The sequence below is a fragment of the Gadus chalcogrammus genome, chromosome 9, assembly GCF_026213295.1.
Source record: "Gadus chalcogrammus isolate NIFS_2021 chromosome 9, NIFS_Gcha_1.0, whole genome shotgun sequence".
In the NCBI taxonomy this organism is placed as follows: domain Eukaryota; kingdom Metazoa; phylum Chordata; class Actinopteri; order Gadiformes; family Gadidae; genus Gadus; species Gadus chalcogrammus.
This window is the reverse complement of record NC_079420.1, coordinates 13,866,887-13,884,540: the sequence shown is the minus strand read 5'-3', so window position 1 is coordinate 13,884,540 and position 17,654 is coordinate 13,866,887. Positions and strand designations below refer to the sequence as shown.

At 47.5% G+C, this 17,654-nt stretch overlaps 1 pseudogene; it reads right to left on the bottom strand.

The window, feature by feature from the left end:
- LOC130389151 (UPF0606 protein KIAA1549-like) overlaps positions 1 to 17,505 on the bottom strand; it is a 23,840-nt pseudogene extending 6,335 nt beyond the window's left edge.
- Between the last annotated feature and the right edge of the window lie 149 nt (positions 17,506 to 17,654).

Here is a 17,654-nt window from a genome sequence, read left to right as displayed (position 1 = left end):
AACATCAAATTGTCTGGCTTTTTATGCGGGAAAGTTATTGGATTTTCTCTGTGACTGGCAGCTCGGCGGACAGTGATAGATGGTGAGAACGGCAGCAGCATCAAGTGGCAGCAGAACAGCGGAAACAAGACTCAGGCAAGCAGCTGCTAAAGGTCAAGACTGCGGTCTAGGGGATGGGTCATTGTGCTAGGAACGACAGAGGGAAACTCTTACCGATTCTATTTTTGCCTGCAAAAAAAAAAGAAAAGGAAAGAAAGGACACAGGAGTTAAAGTGAAGGGGAAGCAGAATGACAAGCTAAGAGAGACCAAGAGAATTACATTAATGGCCATGTTGTACATGAGTGCAAAATGGAGAACTCTGTTCCCTTGGGGATGAAGAAATGAGCACAAAGTTTAGCAGAGTGCTACCTCACTGGGTTGTGTGTATAACTGTGAAAACAAAAGGAAACGGATAGAAAAGTGGAAGAGGAATAGGGAGATAGAGGGGGGAGAGAAGGGGAAACAGGAGAGGAAAAGGGAGAACGAGACCGCCGGCAGAGTAGGGGGGGGGGGGGGGGGCTATGACTCATCAAAGAGGGTGAAATCCACTGGTGATCAAAGTGTTGTGTTTATATCCCACCGATTAGCTGCAGTAGATTCAATCAAATAATTAAAAAATTACACAGTGTGACAGGATGGGCACATATCCCAGGGATTCATTGTTGATTCAATACGTCATATTAACAGGAGGGTTTATATAACACTTGTTTCTGTGATGTCTACACAGTGTGTACAGCAGTATGGTGTGGTTTTCTTCAGATCAGGGGAAACCTTTGAGTGACTGGGTGAAGGGGGGGTGAGAGGAGAGAAGGGGGCAGAAAGCTGCTAGGCTAGTAGCTCCAGACTGTGTCTTGGCCCTGCTTCTCCATGCTCACCGGGCCTCATGTCACTCCAGAGGCAGGCCAGAATCCATCTCCAGGCTGTCAGATGCACTAACACAGCCATTGCTCTCTTATGTTCCCTACTTCTCGCCGGTCGGCAGACTGCACAGACCCATTCATTTACTGGCCTTCCAGTGCCTCTCACTACACACATATACATATCTATATAGAGAGGGTAAACTGACAGATATAGACAAAGCCTTTTCTTCATTCCTTTCCCAAAAGTTGACCTACAATTGAACTCTACTCATATTTTGTCTCTTCTGCTGCAGGCCATATCCCCATCTCTTCTATTGCACAGACAGGCAACTCAAAACACACCACACACACACACACACACACACACACACACACACACACACACACACACACACACACACACTCACAGCCACACACACACACACACACACACACACGCACACACACACACACACACCCCTCCCACACCTCTTCCTATGGCCACTCTTGTGTTGTGTGTGGGGGGGCAGACGACCACCGTTGCCATGGTCACGTTACCGTTTGCAACACTGATGGTTGTTTTGCGCGCCTGCTTGCTGTCGCTGGGCGTGACCTGTCCTCGCCGTGGATCCTCCCCTGAGTCCCGCCCACTGGAGCCGTCGCTCACCACAGAGTCCCCGTCCGACGGCGAGATCCTGCTCACACGCACGCACGCACGCACACACACCACACACACACAACACACACACAACACACACACCACACACACACACACACCACACACACACACACACACACACACACACACACACACAACAACACACACACACACACAAACAACACACACACATGAATAATGGAAAACGTGAGAAACTCACAAACACACTTACCGTCAGTGTCATCCATAAAACATCTATTTTAGCACAAGGGTTATCCGTGGAGCTATCTATCAAGGAAATGCCAGTTTGGAAAACGCAATGCTTTCAACTGTAACTCTGGCATTTCCAGTATGCATGAAGGAGGCCTCGAATATAAATATATTAGGTATTCAATTGTGTTTTTTAACAATTTCCATAAAAAAGAAAACGCTTCGTACCACATTTTAAGGCTATATATTCATAATATCTCGTCATCACTCTAGTAACATTTGGAGAACTGTTTTTTCAATTTGTTCCAACTGATAGAGATTATTAGTTACCCAGCAAACCGGACGGTATATAACATGAATGACCGGGAGTTGGCCTGCTGCATCAATAATTAATCCCTGGTCCGGGAGCTTTTGTGTGGCCGACCACTGCTCAGACTACTTTAAAAACACAGGGAACAACAGCTCGCGAAATCTAAATAATAGCATCAAGAGGCATCTCTGCATCAAGGCGAAGGACAACAAAACGAATGGTACTTTGAAATAGGTGAATGTACTTGGATGATGAATATAACAACCGCATAAGCAGGAAAAACCGTCCTTGCACACTAATAGCGCATTTAGTATATTGTTACGTTGAAACCCTTCAATGGTCTTCAAATGGCATCATATCTTGTATGGAGCACATATACCCAGAAAACCAATTTGTCTGGTTATATTCATCCCTTCATTGGTTTAAGATTCAAGATTCAATACTCTACTGCCATACAACTCTGTACAAGTTGCTAGGCATTTTTTTCAGTGTGCTCATGACAGTACATATCAAAGACCCACAAAACAAGACATAGAACATAGAACATCCCACTTCATACAAAAAATGGGCAGATAAAAAAGGAAATCTCTAGACATAAGACAGATGGCCTATCTAAACCTGGGTCGGACGAGCCTTGCTTCATCTAAAAGGATGAAGCAAGCATCCTTCTAGATGGACCTCCTCCCACCACCTCTCCCGCCGGCGGCCACTGAGCGACGCCTTGACGGAGGACACGGACGTCTTGGACGTGGGGACGGGGATCTCCCTGTTCTCGGGCGAGTAGAGGCCCTCTTTGCCCGGCGCAGGGTGGGGCCCCTGGGGTTCAGGCCTGGACCACCATGAGGTCGTCCTTGCCGTGCTGTCCCAGGTGCAGCTTGGCAAAGTCGAAGCCCTTCACCGTGGGGGCTGGCAGCTGAGCGCAGCAGACGGGAGGGAGAGTGGTGTTATTGACGTAATGTTCTGACGCAACGGAAATGTGAAGGGAGACAGACAGACGGACTGACATATACGCAGACAGAAGGGCAGACTGCCAGCCAGTCTGAATGACAAGGGAGCACACCAAGAGAGAGAGCGGAGAGAGAGGGAGAGAGAGAAAGAGAGATGGGGGGCACGAAACTGCTTTGTGATTTCTGAGTCAGTAGCTAGCTGACCACTGTGCCTTTGCAGGAGAGGGATTTACAACTGTGAGGCTATTTGAGTGTGAAGCCTTTGTGTTGCTGAAACAGCCTTCATAGTGTGTGAAAGGGAAAATGATATATGTGTGTCTTTCAGTTAGCAAACATTTCAGCATCTTTGTTCTCAGTACTCAAATCAGCATACAATGTGATCGCTTTTGGAATAAAAAGAGGAATATGATGCCAGTGTCAGAGATGACATAAATGTCAGCACGACTTTTTATGTGTTAGTGTTGGACTACACACTTCTTTCCCTCACTCTCACAGAATATGAACACGTTGAGCTTCTGCAAGGCAGAAACACTCCAGAAATCAATACCACAGCTATTTTAAAGCACACCATTCACAAAACTAATGCTCATCTCCTACACAACCACTAGTTATGAATCACCACGCAGCAGAATAGAACATCCCTCCCAGGGGAAGGAGGGGAGCTAGGCGGATCCTACTGCTTCATTCATTGCATTATCTTGATGCGCTTCAGCCTTTCCGATCACATCTATTACTACGACTGTATCTATTACTGGGCGATGATGGCCCGTTAGAGTGCGCAGTTCATCCGCCCATGTGTATTAAAGCCCCATGAGCCGGTATCATGTTGCCGACACGGTGGATTGACTGAGCCCAGTAAGTAGCCATCATCATCTGGGGGAAATGTCGACTATCCTAAATGGGTGTGCTCTCTGAAAAGGAGCTCTGGTCGCTATGACGACAGAGTGTACCTCCTCCTTGGCCTTTCGCCCCGCGGAACTAGCTTTGTACCGCGAGTCCTCTTCCCTCCTGGTCTTTTGACGGGTTCTGGCAGTGGGTGTGCGATCTTGCACCGGCTTTTCCACCCAACTGTATTTTCTTTGTTTCCTCTTTTCTCTTGTCATCATCCTCTTCCTCATCTTCTTCATCATCTTCCTCTCCTTCTCTTCTTCTTCTTCTTCCTCCTCTTCTTCTTCCTCCTCTTCTTCCTCGGTGCTGATCTTACGTACGGCACGTTGTGGTACTGGTGGTGGCTGTTTGATCCGTTTGGTTAGAAGCTCATAGCCCTGGGTGAAGGCAGTGATTGTGGGGAAAAAAACATGGTGAACTGCACTGCCTAAGCAAAGGTCAATAGTTGACTATAGCTTTGTGTAGATCTAAATGAAGAAAACAAAGGAGCTAGGGGTATCTAGGCTACGCTAGGCTGTGTTTTGAACGTCATATACATTAACATGATAGCATCTGATCCCCTCAGTATTTGCATGTCATTAATAAAGCATTAGGTATCAAGTATCCAGTATGAGCTACAGCTAGAGTCGGGACATCTACAACCAAGTGGATAGTATTTGTTTTGTGGTTGGAGTCTTGGAAAAAGTTGGTAGTCGTTTGTTAAGTCACTTAAAGGTACATGGTGTAGTAATTAGTGGAGGCATCTATGGTGAGGCTACAATGGCCTGCACTGGCCTGTAAGGTGCCAGTAGGTATTACAAAATGATGTCATCGTTTACGACAGCATCAAGCAGCCAAGTCTCAAGTGATGAGGGTTTTTTGATAGATGATCAATTGTATTAAGTTATTTAGTCTATAGGACTTTAGGTCATAGCTTACACTTAAAATTGCATTTAGCCATCTATCCCTATGTACCGGTAGCTAAAAAGAGGTTCTTCTAAGGTAACAAAAACACAAAGATTCTTATTCTTCAATTTCTGCCTAGACTATTCCACAAGATGCCAGTATATATTACCTACACTATTAATGAATGGCATAAGTTAATATAGAGCCAGTATGTAATATCAGTGTGGTAGTAAATGTAACACTGCATAGCAATGTCTTCTACTACGTCTACATGCTACCAGATACTATGATGTACCTTCCCCCGTTCTGCTTCCTCCTCCTTCTTCTCTTCTTCCTCATATTCCTCCTCCTCCTCCTCTCCTCCTCACTATACCCTATGCCTGACTGTGGAAGTGTGGTCTTGGACTCCCCGAATGAGCTTCTGGACTGTGTGTGGATGGAGACAGCACCGGTGTGTTAGGGAGAGAAAGGCTGAAAATGGCTTGAGGACTAAATTCTGTTTACACTACAGAGGAGATGCAGAGGTCTCTAACTCTCTCTTCTCTCTCTCTCTCTATCTCTCTCTCTCTCTCTCTCTCTCTCTCTCTCTCTCTCTCTCTCTCTCTCTCTCTCTCTCTCTCTCTCTCTCTCTCTCTCTCTTTCACTCTTTCAGCATAAACATAGACAGTCTGAGTCACACACCTTCCACTGTCCGCATCTGGACATTATTACTGAAACTGTATTATGGTAGTTGACAGGGTTACGACGTGTCTTTCGTGACTTGCTAAATCCTCTCCATGGGGGCCATGAAGGCCAGTGGGATGGGATTGACTGTTTTGATTAAAGTCATCAATCATGGGGTTTGATCCAAGTGAATTAGATAAGACTGATTAGTAACCCATCAGGTCGCAGTACCAACCAGGTGCAAGTGATTGGTGATTAGTTTGTGTGGCAAAGCAGCATTACCTTGAATTCTTTTGGGCACATTAGAAAGAGTAGGTGTAATAACCAGTCAGACATGGCACTGTCAAAGATGAGTGATCTGACCGTTTGGTGGCTTGTTAACACCATGGAAGTTACCAGTGTTTTCCCTTCTGTTATCAAGAGGTGCGTTGAGGGCGGCTGAGGACAAACAGCCCAGGCAGGAGATGGATTAAGCACTGTATCTAAGCAGAGTGTTGGGCTGCTTGATATTGGATTGGAGTAGCACACTCCATGATATCATCCCGATCTCAATACATTTCACTTTGTAATGCGGATACTAGGTCAACTTGAAATCTAGAGTTCCTAGTCGAGTTCATTGGTTCTGGCTTCTGGTATTTTAATATTATAAATATTTTATGATATCGACATGAAGGCATATAATAAATAAAATACATAAAATATGATTGAATGTAATCTCTAGGTTTTTTCTATATTTCATCCAGAGGAAACGGAAAGGTCTCCTCTCAAGGTAACAGTATTACAAGCGAGTAGAACCCTATACCATACATAAGTCCTACATGTTTCAACAATGAGGACCCATGGGGGGAAGTGGGGCCATGGGTGGAGATGTTGGAGATAAATCCCTGGTACGGGAACAGACTCACAGGAGCCAGGGCCCTTGATAACAACTATCTCTCTGTTCTAAATAAAGTTGGAGAATGGACTGAATGGCTGTCAAAACCACTTAAGATAACGTCTGGGGAAAAAAGATAACAGAGAGTGAGAGGGGAAAGCTAGTCTATGGTGTTGTTGGTACAGACATATAACTGAATTAAAAAAAACACAAAATGTATACGAAGCCTTACATGTATAAAATATACACTGGACTAAAGAAAGTGACAGTTGAGAACCAGTACACATCCCACTTTTAAAGTAGGGTTGCTCCGTTAATGAAAAAAACCTCACACAAAACACCTTCCTCACTTCAAAAAAACCCAAAGAGAGAAAGAGCAACCAGCCGTCCTATTGAGAGTAGAAAAGAGCTTTAAAGAGCAGAAAGTGTTCTTTCTCTCCCTTGTCGTGGTTAGATACACATAGGGAGAGCGCATCCGAACACATCCCCTGGGTGGATCCAATGCGTTCCCAGGCCTCTCCCCTTGGGCTGGAGGTCGGGGAGGGACAGTACCTTCTGTCTCTGCTGGATGGAGGTCATGGCGTCGGGCTGGAACTCCAGCTTGTCGGTGCGACACAGCTTCCAGTAGAGGATGGAGACGATGACGATGACCACCAGCAGAGGGACGACCACGCCGATGACGATCCACAGCACCGTGTTCTCGCGTCCGGGGGCTGGGACGCGACCTTCTCTACGGCTGGGGGAGGTAGAGGGACGAGTGGGAGAGAGGGAGGGGGAGAGAGGGAGGGTGGGAGAGAGAAAGTGTATGTTGACGGCAGGGAAAAACACAGAGACTAACCGTTTTTTTATTTTATTTTCATTAGAGTTTTTTTCGTTTGAATGCCCTGAAAGGTCAACCTCTGGTTTGTCTTGGTACGGTAAATCCTTAATCAAAGCCTTGATGGAAAACAATGTCGCAAGTTATGTCTGTCTTGCCAGGCTGTTTTGCTGTTTTCTAATCGTACCCCTAAATCCAGGTTAAATAAAAAGAAATAAGGCTGTGTGGTAACAGCATGGATGATGTCTCTAAGCCCATACTGCCGTGATCCTTTATTAGTATCGTAATAAGCCCACCTTCCCTCTTCTGGGGTCCTTCGTGGGGAGACTCCTGGCTACAGTCACTAAGGTGGCTTTCATAACTCTTCCACCCTGTTGTTTATATATTTAATGGGTAGACAATCAGCTCCAATGCTAATTCGTCATTTCTTTGGCCATCATACATTATATCTACATTTTTAAGTGAACCTTAAGGGGACCTGTTCTAATTAGTAAATCAATACATGGACTGCATTTTTTAGCCACAACTACAGCCTGACAAGTGGTTTATATTCCAACCTCACTTTCCTTATAGGAACCAATAGATTTGCTTGTCCGTAGAGGTTAGGGTTTAGCTAGTTTCACAAATCAAGACTATAGGATGAACAATCTAAAATCGTATGGCAGACCAGCTCAAATGGGTTTCGGTTTCGTGCTTGGAGGCAGGGTTCTGAGAGGATCTAATTGGCTAACAGCGAAACCAAACTCGGACAGTACAAGTAAACTTTCGGTTTACACCAACGTTCTCAGTAGACATGACTGTAAAGGTTTCAAATCAACACTCTGTAGAACGGCCACTGTAGAAATGCACACATTAAAATCCACCTGAAATCGTAATCCTCTTTGAAATTGTGTTTCTCTTTGGTAAAATATTGATAATAAAACAGGAATTAAGGCATAACAGTTGTTGAGTTCCGGCCTAGGCTCTGTGCCATCTCCCCCATAAATCCTGCTATAACATAGTAGGACTTCTTTATCCCGGATTAGGGTTAAGATAACCTCCTCAGGGAAATATACTTGATACTTTCCAGGAGGTGACAAAGGATCTCTGATGACCCGCTCTAACTCCAACTGAACATTTAAACAATCAAAGAAAAAAAAAATGTCGCTCTTTAAAATGACATTTTGCACAGCCAATCACAAAGCTGGCTCTAACATCTTACATATAACCACTGAGCTGTACTGTGTCTTTGTACTATGCCTTCTTGGCCAAACCAATTACCTTGTGAAGCCAACCTAAATCTTGCTAGCTGACCTCAGGTTTTGCGTTGGGAAATTAGACTTGAACCAACCCGACGTGAGCACTTTGGCTCCTCACAAAATTGCCGGATCAGTGAACCAAAGCGAAGGTTGTTGATGTTCACGACGCTCCGATTTTTTAATTAAGCGATGGAAATAAATTTTCCATCAATTTAAATGCAATGCATGCGAGTTCAAAATGGCACTCAAGGTGTTTACGTTGGAAATAAAGGATCTGACTGGCTGAAGCTTATCCAAACGCAAGAAAAGTTAGATTGAGTGACTGCTGACTTTTCAGACTTAATGATCTGATTCTGGTCTGGCTGTGCGAGGCTACCAACCAATGGGATTGCCCCATCAATCACAAGACCACAGGTCCAATGTCTCACCTCCTCATAGCTTCACTCATGCTCTTGTTTTCTGAAGTCTTCGCCAGCCTTCAGAGAACAGGTAATCAGTCCATCCAGACAGGGTCAACAGCACGCTTTCGGACCAAATGAAAGCATCCTGCCGCCCCAAATGTCAGCCATTGGTCACGTCTGGACTTTGTGCGTTCCCATGTGTTTTTGTTACATCTGGATTCACTAATTAGCCCGTTTACCCAGAGGTACTCTCTCATGCGTGGGGAGAAATGTGTGAACCTGGATCCGGCGTGCAGTGTGTGGCAAAGGTACTCACGCTGTGCCAGGATGCCCTGCACTCGGTGTCCCAGGACGATGGCAGCCCTCTGCACGTCCAGGCTGTTCAGCAGCTCGGCCGACTGGACCGCGGGCACCCTCTGTCCGCTGGGACCCTCCACGAAGTACACTATCTCCAGGGGGTGGTCCGCTCCCGTCAGCTCACTGAGGCTCACCACCTGGGGGTCAGGGAAGAGGCAGGGAGGATTGAGGGAGAGTTAACGAGAACCGCTCCGTCCGATCATGATCATGATGAGTTATGATGACAGAACTGCACACGCGCGTGCACACATGGTCGCGTGCACACAAGGGTACAATCATATCGCAATGATGACCTTGCCCTGGAAGCATGGCTGCAATACACATCTTTATGCTAGCTCCACAGTAGTGAAGCAGCTACTGACAAAGCAGTTTTGTGGCCCAGTGTCTCTTTTTCTTTTTACTTTCTATCCCTCTCTCTCTCTCTCTCTCTCTCTGTACTCCCTTGTCTTTCAGTCTGGCTGGCAGTTGTTTTTGTTGTATCATGTATTAGCTTTGCCTCACTGAGACTCTGGGTTAGATATCTGGTTTCAATTTAGATTCAATGACATCATTAAATATATAGTACTATCTACTTTACTATACACTATATAAGCATAAATCACAGTATTATTGAGCAGTAGGGCTTGTACATCATGACGTCACTTACATTGACCGCCTCCATTTTGGAAGCATAGGAGCATAAGAATGATAATAATGATAATAGTAATAATAATAATAATAATAATAATAATGATAATAGTAATGATGGTGTTTTGGTCCTTGTTTAGTTATTCATTACTTGTCATAATGGGGTGAAATTGTCGTGTTTGAAACTGTCTCAGTGTTTCTCATGTGAGACATTGCGAAACAAGGTTTTGAGTGGCTAAGGATACTGTACATTTACGTTTATTTAGGATTTAACATTAGTACAACTCTATTGAGTACTCTCAAAATGGCTAATAACGCCAACAAAAGATCCCATGATGCATTCTGATGTGCAATACCTGAACAAAAGAGGTAGGGTGCTCATTCCTGGTGCCCCTGTGTTTAATGAATGGAGCTTGGCTTCCGTCTAAGATCTTAGAATCACACAAAGCCCAAAGGGAAGACAGCACAATGGGCATTACTCAAATCCATTAGCTATGTATGAATGATCTTTTATGTTGTTTAATCTGTGTTTATATGATGTGCTCCGGGCAGCCTGGGGCACAGGACCTTACTGGAGTGACTAAGAAGCAGGTCATGCCTGGATTGAAAAAAGGGCTGAGCGGGCGTTTTTCATCCAAGGTTTAATTTGGTCATTGCAGGGTTAGCGACGCAGAAAGATCATGGGTGTGAGCGGTGGCTATGCTACAAGCTTCCAGCTCAGAGGCTCAACCTCCTATCTGTCTGGGGCCATACAGGGACCAGCCACAAGACTATGTTGTTTCTGTCACAACAGACTGACAAAATACGCTTGAGGTGGCTCCCTACAGGAAACACATTGTGTGGAGAGAGAGAGAGAGAGAGCGAGAGGGAGGAGGAGAGAGAGGAGAGCGAGGAGAGGGAGAGAGGATGAGAGAGAGAGAGAGGAGAGAGAGAGAGAGAGAGAGAGAGGAGAGAGAGAGAGAGAGAGAGGAGGAGAGAGGAGAGAGAGGAGAGAGGAGAGAGAGAGGAGGAGAGAGAGAGAGAGAGGAGAGAAAGAGAGACAGATAGAGGGAGAGAGACAGGGAGAGACAGAGAGAGAGAGAGACAGGGAGAGAGGGGCAGAGAGAGAGAGACAGATAGAGGGAGAGAGACAGAGAGAGAGAGAGAGAGAGAGAGAGAGACAGATAGAGGGAGAGAGACAGAGAGAGAGAGAGAGAGAGAGATAGAGGGAGAGAGACAGAGAGAGACAGAGCTAGGAAGAGATAGAAAAGAAAGATGGCATAGGAATAATTCAGTAGACCGTAAAGCCCCTCGAGTGGTGGCCACAGTATCAGAGAGAAACACTTGGAGATGAGCCTTTGAAATGCAAGCAGGAAAATAAACAAATGTCGAACAAAGCAACGTCTTCAGTGACAGGGTTCCCTGATGTCACCGGGAAAAAACACGGGCGCATGATTGGTATCGCATTAGAAAGCAAACGTTAATATTCATGAATTTCTAAGAAATAGAGGTTTCAAGTGCCGGCGTTGCTAGACGTAGTGCTCTTCTGGGGAACAGACCCTGCACTACTTCAATCACATGCCTGCTGCCTGTATGACATCTATACCTAGATATAATCTGCTATCCAATAAGCTATTTGAACTTGATAGTATTAAAATTAGTCAAATAAAAGAACTGCTCTTAGCGCAGCGACACAAAATATTCCCTTTTTGCGCTATCCTTCAGATATGTTACTTTTTTTTTACCTATCTGGGTTAGTTGTTCATGAATATGCCAAAAGCGAGACAGTATGTTATGCTTGGGTTGCTTACACAGACCAGCATTCAGACATTCATCAATCTTACAGACAGCTGACCCTGTGGGAGGAGAAACACACACCCACTGCCAGCCTGGGCGCAGATACTATGTCCAACCCTCTGTTTTCACACTACCTTCCCCTCCTGCACCGCACTGCCGTGGACTCGAAACTCTCTCAATCCCTGCTTGGTTTACAATGACCGCCGCTGCAGAACGCAAACAGAAATGATAATGATAACGTATGCTGTCTCAGCATCTCTGTGGCCGAGCACAGCCCTCAGGGGAAAACAGGATGTGAGCGAGGAAAGAAGGAAAACGGAGCAGGCGAGGAGAAGAACGGGCAGAATGGGATCTGGTGAGACGGGATGAATGGGATGTTGTCGCTGCGACGACCCTATCACGTCGCCTTTAAAGCCCGACGGAGCAGGTGCAGAGGACACCCACAAAAGGCAGATGCTGATTAGTAAAGCAGGGAGCCTTTCGGTGGCTCTGAACACTGCTGCGACACAGACATAATGAGCCCTAAGTACTCACGCTAGCTTTTTTAACAGAGAACTCAATCCGGGGATTAATGTATAAATGGTGCAAACAAAAAGAGAGGCTTTAACCCGATTTAGTGAATAATCCTGAAACAGGCCGTTCACGCTTTCTTCGGTTCAAGTGTTGCGCAACGCCGGGAAATTGTGTAATCGTCAAACAAGCAGCTTAGGTTCATCGCCCACGCAACCTGACATCTTCCAGACAAAATGCAGTAATGTAGTAAGATTGGGATATTCAGTGTGGGCTATCCGCAGGGCTGTGATCAGTGAGGTGAAGGGGAGAGAAGGAGAAGGAGGCAGCACCTGAACACTGCTGTTGCCCACAGTGGTGGCTCTCTTCGCCCGCCGCACCGTCCCCATGGCCTCGCCCAGCAGCTGGGCCAGCTGGCGCTCTATCTTCGCCTGGAAGCCCGGGTCACCCACCCTGGGGTCCAGCACACCGAGGAGCACTACGCACACACACACGCACACACCCACACACACACACACACACACACACACACACACACACACACACACACACACACACACACACACACACACACACACACACACACACACACACACACACACACACACACACACACAAGAAGCTTTTATCTATATCAGCTTGCAGTGACGTCAGACACAATTCATTATGAAGCCGATAGGGGTTATAGTCGTTGTGGTCATGGACGTATAGGCTGTGCACGTCGGGGATCAAACCCAGTAGCTCTGTGTAACATCACCATCTGCCGCCCATTCAGTAGGTGGGAAGGGGGGGGTGGGATTGGAGTGTTCTTTACCTGTTCTCAACCAAGAGGATCGAAGAAGCTGTGTGGTGTTGAGCTCTGCATAGTGGAACGCTGGAGGGATACGGAAAGAGAGGAAGGTTGGTGCATTGCAAATAAACAGAATGTGACTCACAAACCATCGTGACCATAGGCATGAATGGTTACAGACTAACAATCCTTGTGGATGAATTACTCAATTGAATAAATTATATATCTTTTAGATATGTAGTCTTGTTGGCAGGGCACTAGATGGAGTTGCAGAATATTAGCTGAAAGGAACAAATTCAAATACTTATAAATTGCAGTAAAAGTACCATAGGTATCAGAAAAATGCCCTGGGGCTTCTATTCATTACTGCCAAATGGTACATTCAAGGCAAATATGAAAATGACGTTGAAGATCGATTGGTGAATGAGTGAATGAATAGCTGCCGCAGAAAGACTCACGCTCGGCTATCTCCAACACCGGGAAGCCCATGTAGTAGCTGAATTCCACCATGGTTAGCCTCAACAGCAGGTTGGTGACCTCTGACCCAAGGAGGTAGCCCCCGGGCCCCGCACGGCGAAGAAAATGTTCACCGGCTGCTGTTGGCGTTCGGGGCCAGCCATGGTAATGTTCACAATCTGAAACACGGTTGAAGTGTCACGATTTAGCAAGGGACCAAATAAAACTGGGCCATTTCACATCTGCTTTTGTTGGGTCCCATGACACATTTGTAGTTACAGAGGACGGAAAAAACCAAATCCTGAAGGTCGCTTTGATTGGTAGCCCACTAAAACCAAAGCCGTTAGACCAATGCTACATTTACTTGAATCAAACCACTAAGACGTGACCTAGACGTCATGGATATAAGGAGTGATAAAGAAGGCTTAACAGGCCATGTGTGTCAAAAATATATTGCCTGTGAAGCCCTTTAAGACTGCACCTCTGATTAAGGGCTATATAAACTGAAATGAATTCAATTGAATTGATAAGAAACGATGGCCGCAATTCTGTGACTGAATCAAGTAAGTAGGATAGTACACAGGTTCCCTCTGACAAGACGGGGTTGGCTGGGTTCTCAGTACTGCAGCCTAGCCTGCAGTTGTTTCCTCACTGTTTCCAGCCTCTCGTCCTGTGATGAAATCCAAACGCATCAACAGTTGTAATCAAATAGAGCAGCTGCTGTTTGATGCGCTTCCCCCCCCCCCACCAGCCCAATCACAGCTTCTCTCCGCGCTGCAGAATCACCTCCCACTACTGGTGCGCTGGAGGCCGTCTGGGCTTCTTTCGTTCAACAACACAACAGCTAGAAGGGCTTCGGCGCGGCGCTGTCTGGGGTTTCTCTCAAAGAGAATGCACTGGTGAAACACTGTCGTTATTTTGCGCCAGAGGAGCTGCCTTAGACTTCTATCAATGGTACAGGCCTCGCTTTCAGGTCAGCCCGCCAATGGTTTCCAGCAACGACGAACGATGGTGTGGGCGGCCCGCTGATAAAAACAAGTCCGTTTTTTTAAGCACGCTCGTGTAAGTATAGAACGTCCTCAGACTGTGGGTTCAAACGTTTAAATAGGAACACGCAGAATAGCTGAGTAAATGCTTGTTTGGTGGAGCCATCTGCCTGAGGTCGGGGAGAGGCGGCCACGCTCCCCTCTCCGGTCCCTTCCGCCGGCTCCTCCAGCGACTTACGTGCACCGTGAAGTTGGTGGACTCCTGCGCACGCCGCCGCACTTCGGCCAACGCCAGGGTCAGCCCCTTCTCTATCCGCTCGCTGAAGTTGCAGGCCCGTACGTCCACGTTGCCCGGCACGAACTGCAGCACTGCACACAGAGTCACGGGACGGGGGAGAGTCAGATCCGCTGATGAGAACGATACGGCGCACGGCCAAACATTGCAGCCATCGCTGCATTAAAATCAGAAGTACTGCGCATTCGTTTCTTTATCCCAAAAAGATGTTTATCTGGAACTGATTTAAATACATAAAATGTACAATGCTGGATATGATAGACTCTGGCCTTATCAGCACTAGCTATTCTTAGACAAGCCAACAGAGTCAGTGGTTTCGATACGCAGATTGCAAGAGGGATTTGTAGGCCAGACGTGTACCTGAATGGGCCAGGTACTTATTGTCAGGCAGGGTCCAACCCGGAGCCACAGACAGGAAGCGGCGGCCAGACCTTCGCAGGGCGTTGGTGACAGCTATGGCCGTGTACACCACCGGGCCTGATACCACGCGGAAAACAAACTTGGGAGGAGGCACCAAAACCTATAGGAAAAACACAGGTAAAAATCAACAAAGAGAAACGCACACATCACTGTCACGCTAAATGATGTCCTGCTTCTTGCTTGTATAAGCAGTATTTTACTCTCGGTATGATTGCAGGCCACTGTTTACTTTCGTGAGACTAGCTGGAACTACTGTTTGTTTATCACAGAAGAAGCAGAGATAAAAACAATTTTGTCGTCAGGATGAATATGATCACAATCCCATGCTCTTTCTTGTCCATGCGTATTGAGACACAAACATCACATGCACACAAAAACAACAGAGAACAGACATGTCTACTCCAGCACAGTGGGCCCAACAGGGAGGACGATTATGTAACTTCACATCAAACATCTGTTTAGCTCCAAGGTTTCACTGCGAAAAACAAACATCTGAGCTCAGTGCAGCCCAGCGCCGTGTCTTGCATTTGTTTTTACAACAATATTCCTGCATTAATATGTATCTTGTGATTATTTTGCAAAACAAAAAAGTAGAAAACGAACACACTATTGTGATTGTGTCATGATATTATACCATGAATACCGTGGATCATAACGTTAACGTTAAAATATATTTTTGTTGTGATGCTGTAGAGTCACAGTACATTACCTGCAGTTCAACTGGTTTGTTGAATTCACTCTTCAGGATGTCCCTGATCTGGGTTTTGGCATATCCGACGGTGGCCCCGGAGGGGAAACCTTTTGTGGAGGGGGGGGGGAAATAAATTCCTATTCCCTTGCTAATCCTTTTACGAAGAAATGTTCATGAAATATAATAAAAACACAAGTGAATAAATAAATACATGAATAAAACAATGCAAACATACCGACTCTAACTGCATACGCGGGTTGTCGATGCTGCAGAGATACTGCCTCGCCTGCGGTGTCGTTGCCGGGCTCTTGCCCGTAGTGACCGTGGTGGTGCTGAGCGTGGTGACGGCTTCAGGTTGACCGGTAGTAGGGATAGACGTTGTGACGTGAGGAGTAGTGGCCGCGGCAGTGGTAGTAACCGGGAGCATAGAGAGGTCGTGTTATCTTCAGCTGAAGCTGTCGGTGTCACAGGATGGCCCTCGGTCGGCTCTCCGCTCACACCCTCGTCGCGATCATTATGGGAGGAGGCGACGTGTCGTCGGGTGAGGGTTCCATTGAGGACGGTTGGACGGTGGTTGGAGTGGCGCTGACGGTAGTGCTGGGAGTGGCTTCGCCTGGGGCAGGGGTGTCATCGGGGGCAGGAGTGTCATCGGGGGCCGGTGCGGCGGAGGCGACGGGCGTGGGGGCCGTGCTAGCGCTCAGGACGGGTGTGACGGAGCTAGCATCGAGGGGGATCGTCTCTGGTGAACCAGTACACGTCCGACGGCGAAGACGAGAGGAGGACGTCGTCGGGAAGCATGGCTGTGGCGTCGGCCAGAGCGGACCCGGACTCGGTGTAGTAAGAGCTGTCCGACCCCGCGTCTGGTGTGGGGGCCAACTGCGTTGTGGGACCTCTGCCTCCCAGATCGGGAAGCGTCAACAAAGGACGGAGAGGTCGCGATGGAGGAGTGCTCTGACATGCTGACTGGCTGGAGACCCAGCGCTGTGTCGTTCACCGGGCTGGTGTCGTTGAGAGGCTCGTAGCCCGCGTAAGGTCCCGAGGACTCCTCCTCGGCCCACGCGCTCTCGTCCGTTGGCCCATCGTCTTCGAACAAAGAGGTGTGCATGTGGCTGGGGTCTACTGTGAAAGTCCTGGTGGGCGCCAAGTGTGTGGTGCTGATGGACATCTTGGACACGAGGCCGGAGATGGTGCCGTTCCCCCTGAGCTCGGCGCCGGTGTTCAGGCTGGTGTTCTCCTTGGTCAGCTGGGTGGTGTAGTACTCTATGCTGTTCATGTCGGGCAAGAGGAGGTCCGTGGCTTGGATGGTGAAGGCCTCGGACCAATCCTCGTCCAGGGCTCGCGTGACGTCACTCTCAACCGGGGGAGTGGGCTCAAAGGCGGGATGGACGGAGGAGACAGGGGGGGCGGATAAACGGACGTGGGAGTACCGGCGGAGGTTAGGGGCGGGCTGAGACTCAGAGATGGCGACACGAAATGCGGGAGGAAAGAGGACATGGTCACTCCGACCCTGGTCGGGAAGGACGTGTCGTAGCTCTCTGAGGCCGACTCCTCCAGGTCGTACATGTCCGAGGGCAGGTTGGAGACCAGGGCGTAGTCGTCTCCCTCCGAGCCCAGGAAGGACATGGTCTCCATGTACTCCCCGGAGCCCCAGTCCTTATCCATGGTGTTGGTAGGGAAGATGTCTACGGGTAGGGCCTCCGTGGGTTCAGATAGAGCGGCTGTGGGGTGGGGGCTGAAAAAAGGCAGGTAGCTGGGGGCCAGTCTCAGTGTCGCGCTCTCTAGAATTAAGTGGGGCTTTGCTTTGGTTTTGTGTTGGTGGAGATTCATCTACGTTCTTCTGGTCGGAGTAAAGGTGAACAAGCTGTGGCCCTAAGGGAGCTGAGGGTGTGGAATTTGATTGGGGTGGTTGTTTTGATATCGTCACAATGGACCTTTTCTTCAACAGATCCCTTGCTCGCCTTGATGAAGGGCCCTCA